The 11,677-nt window shown below is 49.4% G+C and overlaps 1 protein-coding gene across 1 annotated transcript in view; it reads right to left on the reverse strand.

The window, feature by feature from the left end:
• CORO1C (coronin 1C) overlaps nucleotides 1-11,677 on the reverse strand; it is a 42,686-nt gene that overhangs the window by 29,942 nt on the left and 1,067 nt on the right. The window lies entirely within an intron of this gene.

The following is an 11,677-nucleotide window of genomic DNA, read 5'->3' on the forward strand; positions in this document are numbered from 1 at the left end:
TCACAAGAGTTACCATGAGTTTGCCCATTTTCCTGTTTATAAAGGATTTATCTGTCTCAAGAATCCAACAGATGGATTTCTGTGGCTTGGGAGGGTTTGCAGCCTGCTTATGCAAGAGGAAATGCATCCTGCGAGGGAAGACTGACAGGAAAACCCCCCACGAATGGCAAAATCCTGCCCAGCCCATGTGACTGACTGGGACCCCTCCTGGAAGGGGAGACATGGCAAAGAAAAGGCCAGCTGAAGTCACAGGCAGCCTGAGGCTACTGTTAGGGGGGTGAGGACACAAATCCAGAGGATGGGGAGGACAGCATTTCTACAAGGTTGGTACTCAGGACTGGGAAGGCTCTTCCTTAAGTGGAAAATGTCACTGCAGCTGTTGGTGAATCCCCAAACTCAGTTAGAGCCTTGGAATAAAGGTACAGTCTCAACTATTAACAACGAGAAGCAGATTAAAAAAATAATCAAGAGGTTAATGGTTGGATTTGATGATCTTAAAGGTGTTTTCCAACCTGAATAACTCAGTGGTTCTACAGGAAGTGCATCAACACCAGGGGGGAATGATGTTATGGCATGGGCAGGGTCAGCAGGGACAGGGGATAGTCCTGCTGGTGGAACTACAACATGGGACAGTCCAGGCCATGGGTTCCTGCTGGGGAAGCCCAGAGCATTCTTCAAACCCAACTGTGCAACCCAAGGTCTTCCTGAACACCTGGGCTGAGACACCTGGGCCTCGTGCAGAAGCAGAGGGTGCTCAGAGCTGGTTTTAGGAAAAAAATAGGGAGAATGTTCTAACCCCAAGGCAATAACCAGGCCATGGGTGTCCCAGCCTGGTCCTGGCATGGAGAGATCACTGTCCCTCCCAGCAGGGCTGAGCCACATCTGCAGAGCAGGTGGACACGGAGGAGATAAGATGGAGAGAGCCCACAAGGAATGTGGTAATTCACTCCTCAGAGCACTTTGACCATCACATGCAAGACAAGGTGCAGACCCACGTGTGCAGCAGAGGACAGAGGCACTCAGGGGTTTGTAAGTCACAGAGAGACCCCAATCCCTCCGTGCCTCCTGCTCCTCACAGCAAGGACAGCTCCACCCCATCCACCCCACCCACCTCACCGCGCTGTGTGAACAGGGGAGCAGGAGCTGAGCCCAGAGCTGGCCCCACTGCTTGGGAAAAGGGGAACAGCCACCACCAGGGGATTTCCTAATCCTCACTGCTGGCATTTCTTAACTGCAGGTTGTGCAAGCTCCGTGGTTCCCACTGACTCAGAACATGCACAGCTGGGCACAGGACACAGATGTGGGCACACACTGCCCTGTGCCTGCTCCAGCTGCACACACATTCCAGGGAAATGCTTTCCAGCATTACCACAGTGCACAGGACAGAGACTTTGCCCTACAGCCAGCTCGTGGCCACGACTGGCATTAGCCCACAGCAGCAGTAAATTGCCACCATTGTCACCAGCAGGTCACCAGCAGGTCACCAGCAAGGCTGGAGAAGGAATTAGAACCACACAATCATGGAATGGGTTGGGTTGGAAGGAATCTTAAAGGTCATCTCATTCCCACCCCCTGCCATGGGCAGGGACACCTCCCACCAGCCCAGGGTGCTCCAAGCCCTGTCCAACCTGGCCAGGGGTGGGGCAGCCACAGCTTCTCTGCCCAACCTGTGCCAGGGCCTGCCCACCCTCACAGGGAACAATTTCTTCCAAAAATCTAACCTAAATTTCCACTCTTTCAGTCTGAATCCACTTCTTGTCCTGTCATTTCATGCTGTTGTACAAATACATCTCCCTCTCCAGGTATCCCAATCAAAGGACTCAGTCTCATGATATAAACTCCTGCAAGACTTGGGGAAGGGAGAAGTGGGGGAAAAAAGTATCACATGGCCACAAAAACTTCATCTCACCCCACGACTTCACAGGAAACCTCCAGCAGAAAAAGGGAACAGCCATGAATACCTTGATACTGTCCCTCTACTTTTAAACACAACACTGTTCCCTCTGTGTATCCCTTTTCCAGTCACTCCATATCCAGTCCAGTTCTGACAGAACTGTTGTTTTCAGCTGTTCAGAGCTGTTTAAACCAAAGGTGAACGTTATTACAGATGGTCACAATTCCAAAACACATCACAGTTGTGCACAGATTATTCTCAGTCTTTGGTTACTCCAGTCCAGGTTGAGCAAGACCCTGCCATCTGATTTCACTTCATTTTAAAGACAAAAAGCTGGAATATGAACTTAATACTGAAATTTCCAGCTGTTCTACCACTGGCAAGATTCTATTTTGGGATGGGAACCTAAACCACAACCTACCAGGGAATTTGATTATATCTCAAGTGGGGAGCCCAGCACATTCAAAAGCATAACACAACCCAGACTTTAAATAAGCTGAACTTTCTGTTCTGGATGAAGCACAAGGTGTTGGCTGCAACCTGTGAAACACTTGATATGATTCTGGTTTTCAGAGCTGGAACCTCAGATGATTGTCTGAAAACCTCTGGAATATGATGAACTCTGAGTGAGAAGTGCCTGTACTGCTCAGCTCTTCCAGGGATCACCCAGAGGGATGTGTTATTCCTGAGGGCTCACCTGTGTGCTCATATCACATCTCCCACACTCTGGACCTTTTCCCTTCAACATTTCCAGGTATACACATCATTTTCCTGAGGAATCACCTGCTCTGTGAAAGGTGTCCCTGCTCATGGCAGGGGGTGGAACAAGATGAGCTTTAAGGTCCCTTCCAAATCAAAGCAATGTGTGCTGATCTCTCCAATCCCAGCACTCTGGAGCTGGATCTCTCCATCCACCATTGCATCATTTATCATAATTTGCAGTGACAAAAGGACACCGCAGTGGAAAGTCATTACCCTGAACTGAGAGCCTTGTCTGGCTTCATTTAATCTGTGTCATCTACCATAAAGCCAGAGCAATGAATGCACACAAAAATCATTACACAAAATAATTCCTCAGGAGCCACAGCGGGATGGGCAGAGGGAAACTCTGCAGCAGTTCCCCAAACCCTGGATCTGAGGCAGCCGAGAAGCAGGAACAGGAGTTCTCCCACTGCCCTGGAGCAGCAGCCCCCAAACGACCCCCTCTTTGGGGGTTATTGCTTTTCTAGCACCTTCTGTCAGCTGGCACGGAAGCTGCCCCATCTCTCAGGTGATGGAGGATGTTGGGAGGATGGTAATTTAGCACAGCCTGGGCAAAAAAAGGTTAGGAAAATGAGAAGAGAAGGCAGTAGAGGAAAGTGGAGATAAAAAAAAGGATTGAAACCCAGGACAAAACCTAATAAAGGCAAGTAATATACAGAACACAGGGGCAAGAGTGCAGGGATTAAACACCCCAGGTGCCTCAGGGCATCCAAGGCCAGGCTGGACAGGGCTGGAACAACCTGGGCTGGTGGAAGGTGTCCCTGCCCATGGTAGGGGTGGAATGGAATGATCCTAAAGGTCCCTTCTCACCCAAACCATTCTGGGATTCCTGCATTTCAGCTCCACTTCTGCTGCCAGCAGAGACAGTTGTTGGACACCACACAAGCTTTGTTGAATAAGGAAAGGGAAACCTCCCCCACACTCCCACCCCAGGCACTGCTGTGGAAAGGGAAACCCCCACACTCCCACCTCAGGCCCTGCTGTCCCAGCACTGACCACAGAAGGCCGTGGCCCTTCACTTGCTCCCCTCCAAAAAACTTCATCCTGCTCTGCTTTCTCCACTGGAATAAACTCCAGAGAGGCTTCTCTGCACTCTGTGTCCTCATCCCCTGCCAGCAGACAGAGTGACTCCTCCCAGGGCTGAACAGAGCCCTGTGACCTGCAGCCACAGCACCACACCGGCCCCACGGGCACTGCTGGCACCGCCGGGCACGGCTCATCACCCCGTGCCATGGGGAGGGAACAGGGCCCAGCCCAGCCAGGACCCCCACGAGGGGAGAGCAGGGCCTGCTGTGCAGAGCCAGGATTCCAGCTGGGGGAAGGAGGAGGTGATAAAATGCTTCTCCCCAGCACTGACCTAGTTCTCTTATCAGGGCTCCCAGGGAAGTATCCATGTGCTCGGAGCTCCCACCCCAGTCGGAATTCTCCTCTCTCCTGAAGGTTACAGGCAAGTTTCCTCCACATCCTCAGACACAGCTCAAGCTTTTCTTTTTTTTTTTTTTTAAATCCGGTTTTGGGCAAAGGATGAATGGAGAAAAGGCTTTTCTCCACAACAGCTTCAATAATTTCTAACCAAATCACCACCAGATCGCACCATTCCCAAATAACAAAGCACTTCCCTCTCACAGAGTGCTCACAGCAGAAAAAAGTGTATTTTCAACTCTATTTTCTGAAATAATTGGCAAATATAAATCACGTGTGTGACAGAGGAGCTCAGCAGTGGCCACCAGACCTGAACTCAGCCCCTGGTACAGGATGTGTCTCTCCTCTCCGAGGGTGAATTTAAGCAGAATTTAAGCAGACAAAGGCTGGGACCCAAAACATGGAAGGAATAACACCTGCAGGATTCCACATCCTGCTGGAGTCAAGAAGAGGGGCAGACATGAAGGAATGTGATTGACATGGTATTTTCTAAGGTAAGAACATTTCCTGTTAAACTCCAGAAGCTTTAAGACATTACTGGAAACATTAAACTGTAAGTGAGAGGCAGTGAATTGGATCATTCCTTAAAACATGACAAGATTTGTTGGAATTATAAATCCTAAATGGACTGGGTTGGAAGGGAACTTAAAGATAATCCCATTCCACCCCATCCAACCTGACCTTGGACACTCCGAGGGATGGGGCAGCCACAGCTTCTCTGCCCAACCTGTGCCAGGGCCTGCCAGGGAGGAATTCCTTCCCAGTATCCCACCTAGCCCTTCCCTCTGACAGTGGGAAGCCATTCCCTGTGTCCTGTCCCTCCATCCCTTGTCCCATGTCCCTCTCCAGCTCTCCTGGAGCCCCTTTAGACACTGGAAGGGGCTCTCAGGTCTCCCTGGAGCCTTCTCTTCTCCAGGTGACTCCCCCCAGCTCTCCCAGTCTGTCCCAGAGCAAAGGGGCTCCAATCCCAGCTCCAAAGGAGCTGACAAACTGGTTCCTATTCCTCAGTTACAACAAGCCACGGCATCCACAGGAAGAAACTATAAACATTAAAGATTTTTTAAGGAGATAAATAAGGAGATAAAAGGTTGCAGGTCCCAGCTCCTGCAGCCCGGGAGCCACCATGACCTGCAGAGCCCTCAGCTCCCAACACTGAGCTAGTTGGGACACAAATTCCTCCCAGCTCCGAAATAAAGCAGAAACAACAAATCAGCACAAGAGGCTCCCAAGCAGCCCAGCCAAGAGTGAGTCAGACTGACCAGGCGAGGAGGCACATTCTCCACATGGCCCAGGCTGACCACAGTGGCTCCTCTGGGCTGCTGGACCAGCACAGCCCCAGCCCCGTGCGGAGCCTGCGGAGGAGCCGGAGGAGCCGGCGCTGCCGCCCCAGGAATGTGGTTGGGCAGGAGCAGCGTGGCCAAAGGCAGTGGACAGCACTGCTGTGGGGCCTGGAGAGTGCTCCCAGTCCTGGAACAGCAAACAGGATGGGCTGGAGACCTGGAGAACGTCCCAGGTAGGCTGGAGGGACAGCACAGACCAGCATGGTCCATCACACAGGAATTTTAAATGGAGACACTCAACTCCAAAGTGAGAATGAGCTTGGTTGGCACACCTTGAGGAACACCCTCATTCAAACGCCGAGCCCAGCTGGAGTGACCTCCAGCTGTCAACAACACCCGCCCAACAGGTGAGGCACCCACTGAGCTGCTCCTGGTGTTCTCAGAATACACCCAACAATGGTTAATTTGCAAAGACAGGCCAATATCCTCCCACAGAACTTGGGAGATTTGGGCCGGACAACCCCAACACCATGGATTTTAATGCAGTACAAACAAGCTGCAAAATGAATCTCAGTTCTCCCAGTTGGAACTGGCGTGTGTTCCTCCACATTTCCATTTGCTGTCCTGCCAGCTCCTCTGGCCAAGCAGCCTGTAATTCCAAGAGCACCATTGTCATTCTGTCCTGTTTCCGTAACGTGCAATTTGAAATCAGGGCTGGGGGAGGGAGGAAGGGACAGGGGGAGGCTGAAACTCAAATCCACACAGTTCAATCTGCTACTTGATTTTAAATCCCAATCTCGTGGTACCAATTACAGCCCCTCAAACATCTGTTTTAGCAGAGGCTTCCAAGTTTAAAAACATTTCCTCTGTCCTACAGATGTTCCTTGTCGCTGACCTGTCATGGGCCAAGGCTGCTGTCCCTGGCACCAACCTGGTGGCAAACCATGAGTGCAGCACAAAGCTCCTTCCTCACCTCTCTCTGGGCAGGCAAGAAAACAGAAATTATCTTAGGAAAGTGTATTTAGTCTACTGAGGAACTTTAATAAACATTCCTGCTGTGCTATGAAGGAAGATTTCAGATCCAAGAAGGAAAAACATCTTCCTTCCCCCTGTGCCAGCGGTGAGGGGTGTCACTGTCCCTGACACCATTTCCTTCCCTGTGCCAGGGATGGGGGTATCCCTGTCCCTGACACCATTTCCTCCCCCTGTGCCAGGGGCGAGGGGTATCACAGAATCATAGAATGGATTGGGTTGGAAAAGACCTCCCAGATCACCAAGTCCAACCCTTGGTCCAGTCCCTTTACCAGATCATGGCACTCAGTGCCACAGCCATCTCAGTTTAAAAACCTCCAGGGATGGGGAATCCACCCCCTCTCTGGGCAGCCCATTCCAATGCCTGATTACTTTCCCTGTAAATAATTTTTTTCTGATCTCCAAGTTAAATTTCCCCTGGCAGAGCTTGAGCCCGTGCCCCCTTGTCCTATTGCTGAGTGCCCAGCGCTGTCCCTGACACCACCTCCACCTCTCTCCCTCCCTGACAGGGACAATCACACCCATCCCAACACACTCAGGGCAAAGGCTGATTCCCTGGGGACTCCTTGGAGCTGCAGCTGCTCCCAGCTGGAGAACTGGTTCCCAGCAAGGGCTGTGAGGAATTGCAGCCTGTGCCTGATGACCTTTAAGTTTTACTTACCTGTTGGTTTGCCAGTCACGTTGCTGCACGTGCAGCCCACACTTCCAGTCCCCGGGGAATGCCTGGGGCATTTCCAGCAGCTCTGGAGGAGCCAACACAACAGGCAGAATTCCACCCAGATAAGCCCCAGCTGGTTTTCATGTGAGCCTTCCAAGCACTTCAGAATTCCCCCAGCAGAGCAGAAGATCGATGTGGCAAAGCACAGAATATAAGGACCACAAGATAACCTTTACCCTCCAAGGAAACATCAGGGAACAAAGTAGAGCAGGGAGATAACCTGACCCCAACCAGGGGTGCCCACCCTCAAACAGCAGCACCTCAAAGCACCACACAGAACAAATTGCTCCAGAGGGGAGTGATTTTGCTGGCAGTGGCCAGGAAAAAGATGCTGGAGGCACAACAACACCCAGCCAGAAGAGTTTTGTGCCTACACTTCAGGCTGTGCTAAAGCAGAATATATTGCAGAGGAATGTCTGGCAGCTCTTGGTTGCCTAAGCTGGCTCAGGATCTTTTTCTTGCCTTGCAAATTGATCTCAGCAGATCCAAAAATTATAATCAACCTTAAAAAATACCACTGAAAACTTAAAAAAAAAATTTGAGTACACCTCCTCTTCTGAACAAGCTTTGTCCCCATTTACTCCAACCTGCAAGATACGGTATAATTAATATAAATACTGCAGAAAGGAATTAAGGGAGAAATTAAGGGTTGAAAAGGTGGAAGAATGGCCATTCACCCACAGGTACAACCCAGCACATGTGCTTGGGCAAATACCTGAGCCATGTGCAAAACATCTGCACTTGGTACATGCTACAAGTATCCCAGACCCAGAGGACAAGGTGGAACCTCCTGTTCCCAACTTGGAAAAGAAGGATCCCAATCTGTTTCACGCAGGGGTGATGAAAAATCCCAAGTAAGTGTCAAGCAGACACCCTGAGTCAGCTGGGGGTTCAAGATTCCAGCAGGAACCAACAAACCATGAGGGTTTTTCAGTATTTAAAGTGAAAAGGAAAAAATAAAAGCAACTTCAGGAGGCAGTCCCAGCCCTGAGCAGGTGCTCAGCATGGAGCCTCTGGGGGTGACAACGTTCCCCATCCCACCAACATGTGCCCAGCATGGCCAGTCTGCCCAGCTCCCATGGGATTCGTTAGTGTGCTAATGCCTGGTGCTGCTAATTACACCATTATCACTCTGTCCAGCATCCAGACCTGCAGCTGTAACATGTCAGGGCTCCATCACATTTACAGTCATGGCATGGGCTGGTTTAGAAGGGACCTTAAAGCTCATCCAGTTCCATGGGCATGGGTTGCTCCAACCTGGCCTTGGACACTCCCAGGGATGGGCAACCTGTGCCAGGGCCTGCCCACCCTCCCAGGGAAAAACTGCTTCCTAAAAATGTGACCTAAGTCCCCCTTTGTCAGCTTGAACCCATTCCCCTTGTCCCATCCCAACAGCTCCTGATGGAGATTTGCAGGGATTTGCAGGGATGGGACACTGCAATGGGACACTGCAAATTGGGATGTTTCAATACAGCAGGTTTATATATTTATTTGAGATAAACAATGGATTTTCAATGGCTCCAGAGCACTGTCTCTATGGCAACTATATGCAGAACCAGGGGGGAGGGAGGGGAAGTTCCCTTATTTCTAAATACTCAGAGCAGAGTGATTTGAAGTCCATTTTCCAGGGATTCCTTCTCCCAGGGACTGCAGGTGCAATGCACTGCCTGGGTTCATACAGGGATAAAATCAAGGAGCAGTTCCAGACACTTCATCCCTGTGGAGTTTTAGGGAATCCTCCTCAGACATATTTGATAAAACTGCAGAAATGGCTGCTTTAATATTCAGCTAAGAATTCTTATCTATATGCTTGTTCCTACATAGGAACTCTCATACAGAGATTTTATGGGGAACCAAATCCTGGGAAACCCTGCAGGGAACACTTGGCCTCAAGCAGAGCTCAGCAACACTCCAAGGAGGGCTGGGAGCTCATCCCAGCACACCCAGGCTGGGCCTGAATCACTTTAAGCCAGACCCCACCACTGGTTTATTTCCATTGCTCCTTCAAATTGAATTATTAAAAAGGAAAACAAGCCAAACCCAATTATGCTGGACTGAGAGGCCCAGCTCAGTGTCATTCACTGCAGCTTCCCCTCCACCACCATTACTCCTTCAGAGCAAAAAGCACATTATAGACCATTTATTGTTATCACCAACAAAATGTGACTCAGACAAAGCAAGGGATGTTGAAGGAGCAAAATGATAGTGCTGAAAAAATTGTCCTTTCTCCAATGCAGGTGATTCTACCCTGATTCTACCTCTAATTCATCAGCATAGAAAAGAACAGAGGAGAAATGGTCCAAAGGCCCATATATTCCTTTATCACCTCCAAATCAAGGAGATCTCTTCTATCCAGTAGGTTGGCAGCTTTTAAAAACCATAATTTCCCCCCCCAGTAGGTAGTACCAGATATAATTTTCATTATTTCCCTGTCAAGTTCCTGACCCACAGAGCGGGATTTTAAAGCTTTTAGGGTGTTCCATCACAAAATCCTCTTCCATTTCAGGAGCTCTTTGTGACTTGTTAGGTTTGTTCAATCCAAGGAATCACCTCTGTTTTACTGGCATCAGGAATAACATGGGAGAGGAGTAAAGTAAAATTATCCACTTGCCCAAGAGTCACCTTCTGTTCAGAGGGACTTCCTCACCTCCATCCACATCCATTAATGCTGATTGGATTTATATTCCATGCACAAACCTAGGCAGGCACACACACAACCAATGGCTGGGACATTCCATTGGGATCCTCTCCAGTTTGCTCCTCCAAGAGCCAGCCCTGCAAAGCACTTCAGTGTCACACTGGCATTTTACAGGCCTAGATGTGGTTTTAGATGATAAAACCCACACAAAAAGTCATGTACCGAACAATTATAACCTCAAAAAGAAACAAATAATCCCTTTTTTGTAGAGTTACTCACAGGAGGAAAGTCAGAACAAAGCATCCTATTAGCTTTTAAAAAAAAGGGCCCAGTAAACAATTCCCAACCATACTGGTGTATCCAACACATCCAGAAAAATAGACTTGCACTGCTGCTTTCCTGAGTCACTCAGCTAAGCTAAGCCTTTTTCTGCCCAGTTTTGACTTGGCTTTCACACCCCCACACCCCTCCCCACCTGCAACTGTGCATAATGTGACAAAACCCCAGCAGTTCACATCCTGTCAGCCCAAAGCCACCAACAATCTGATTTTCACACGCGGCTCCAGGACCAGGGTGATGAAACTGAAGCTCTAAGCAGTTTCTAATCAGACTAATTTCAGAGCTCACCATCAGAATACACCAGCCCAAAAATATTAAGCGGGGGAGACCACAGGGAAAGAGCTAGAAGAGAACACAGCCATTTAATTCTTGTTCATATGCCCTGTAAAGGCTTAAACTGGGGCACTTCAAATCCTCAGTGAGTTTCTGTTCCAACACATCCTCAGAGAAGGGCTGAGATTATCACAAAAGCCTCACAAAAGCAAAATCAAAACAAACAAAGCCAGACTTTAAAAGTCAAGTGAAAATGTGCCTGTGAGCTTGCCCGAGAGGACATTCTTGGCCCTGGGAGTGGTGCTCTGATGACCTCACCGAGCTGCAAACCCAGGCCAGGAAGTGTTTTGCTCATGTCTTCAAAATAGGAAGCTGGCACTCGAGTGATATTTCTCAGAATTGATCCCCAAATGAAGCCCAACATCATAAATTCTGTTCCCATCCCAAGACACTGCTGTGCTTTAATGAGCCATGTGACGAGGCTAAAGCTCCGTGCTGGCCATGGGTGTGATGGATGGGGCAGCACGGAGGGCAGAGCCCAGCGCCCTGCGCTGCATCACCCAGGGCAGAGAGGAGATTCCCCCACTGACTCCACATTCCTCCTCTCTGCCACTAAACTGAATCCCTGCCTTTCGCTTGGAGGGAGGCCCAGGAGTGACAGATGCAATAAGCATGAAGATTTCACTTGAAAAAATCCGATGGTGTTTGAAAAGACAGCTCGGGAGAAGACACAGCAATGCCAACAGAGAACACAAATGCTGATTAAAGCAATCTGGATAAAAGGCTACAAGTGACCATTGAAAAATTGCCATTATGAAGTGTTGTATTAAAACAAACACCAAGCAAAAGCTCCCTGAGTGGGTCAGGTTTTACTGGGGCTACTGAAAATACAAAAAGACATACGTAGCCAAAATAAACACACAGCACCACAACAATATTTGATCTACCTTTGTGTACACAGTCTTTAGCAAACATCACTATTAGCTGCAATAAAACGTCTCAGGGACTGCAGAGCCATCTGTTTTTACCCCCTTGAGCAGAAAAGATGATTCAATGCTTATTATTCAAATGAAAATGGAATATCCCCTGTCCTGCCTCCCGCACAAAACACCCGCTGCTTTCTCCACATCCCCACACGCTTCTCCCAGGACACACTGTGCCATTCACACCATTTTCCCACACTCCAGAGCTCCCCTCCTGCAAGTGCTGGTGAAGGAACACGGAGGGAGAGGATGGCGCTGGGTAATTTGGGTACAGTCTGGCCAAAATTAAACCAGAATGGGGAAATTCAGCAGCAAACGGACAAACCAGCCCCAGCC

Source organism: Pithys albifrons, chromosome 17 (assembly GCF_047495875.1).
Source record: "Pithys albifrons albifrons isolate INPA30051 chromosome 17, PitAlb_v1, whole genome shotgun sequence".
NCBI classification, from domain to species: Eukaryota; Metazoa; Chordata; class Aves; order Passeriformes; family Thamnophilidae; genus Pithys; species Pithys albifrons.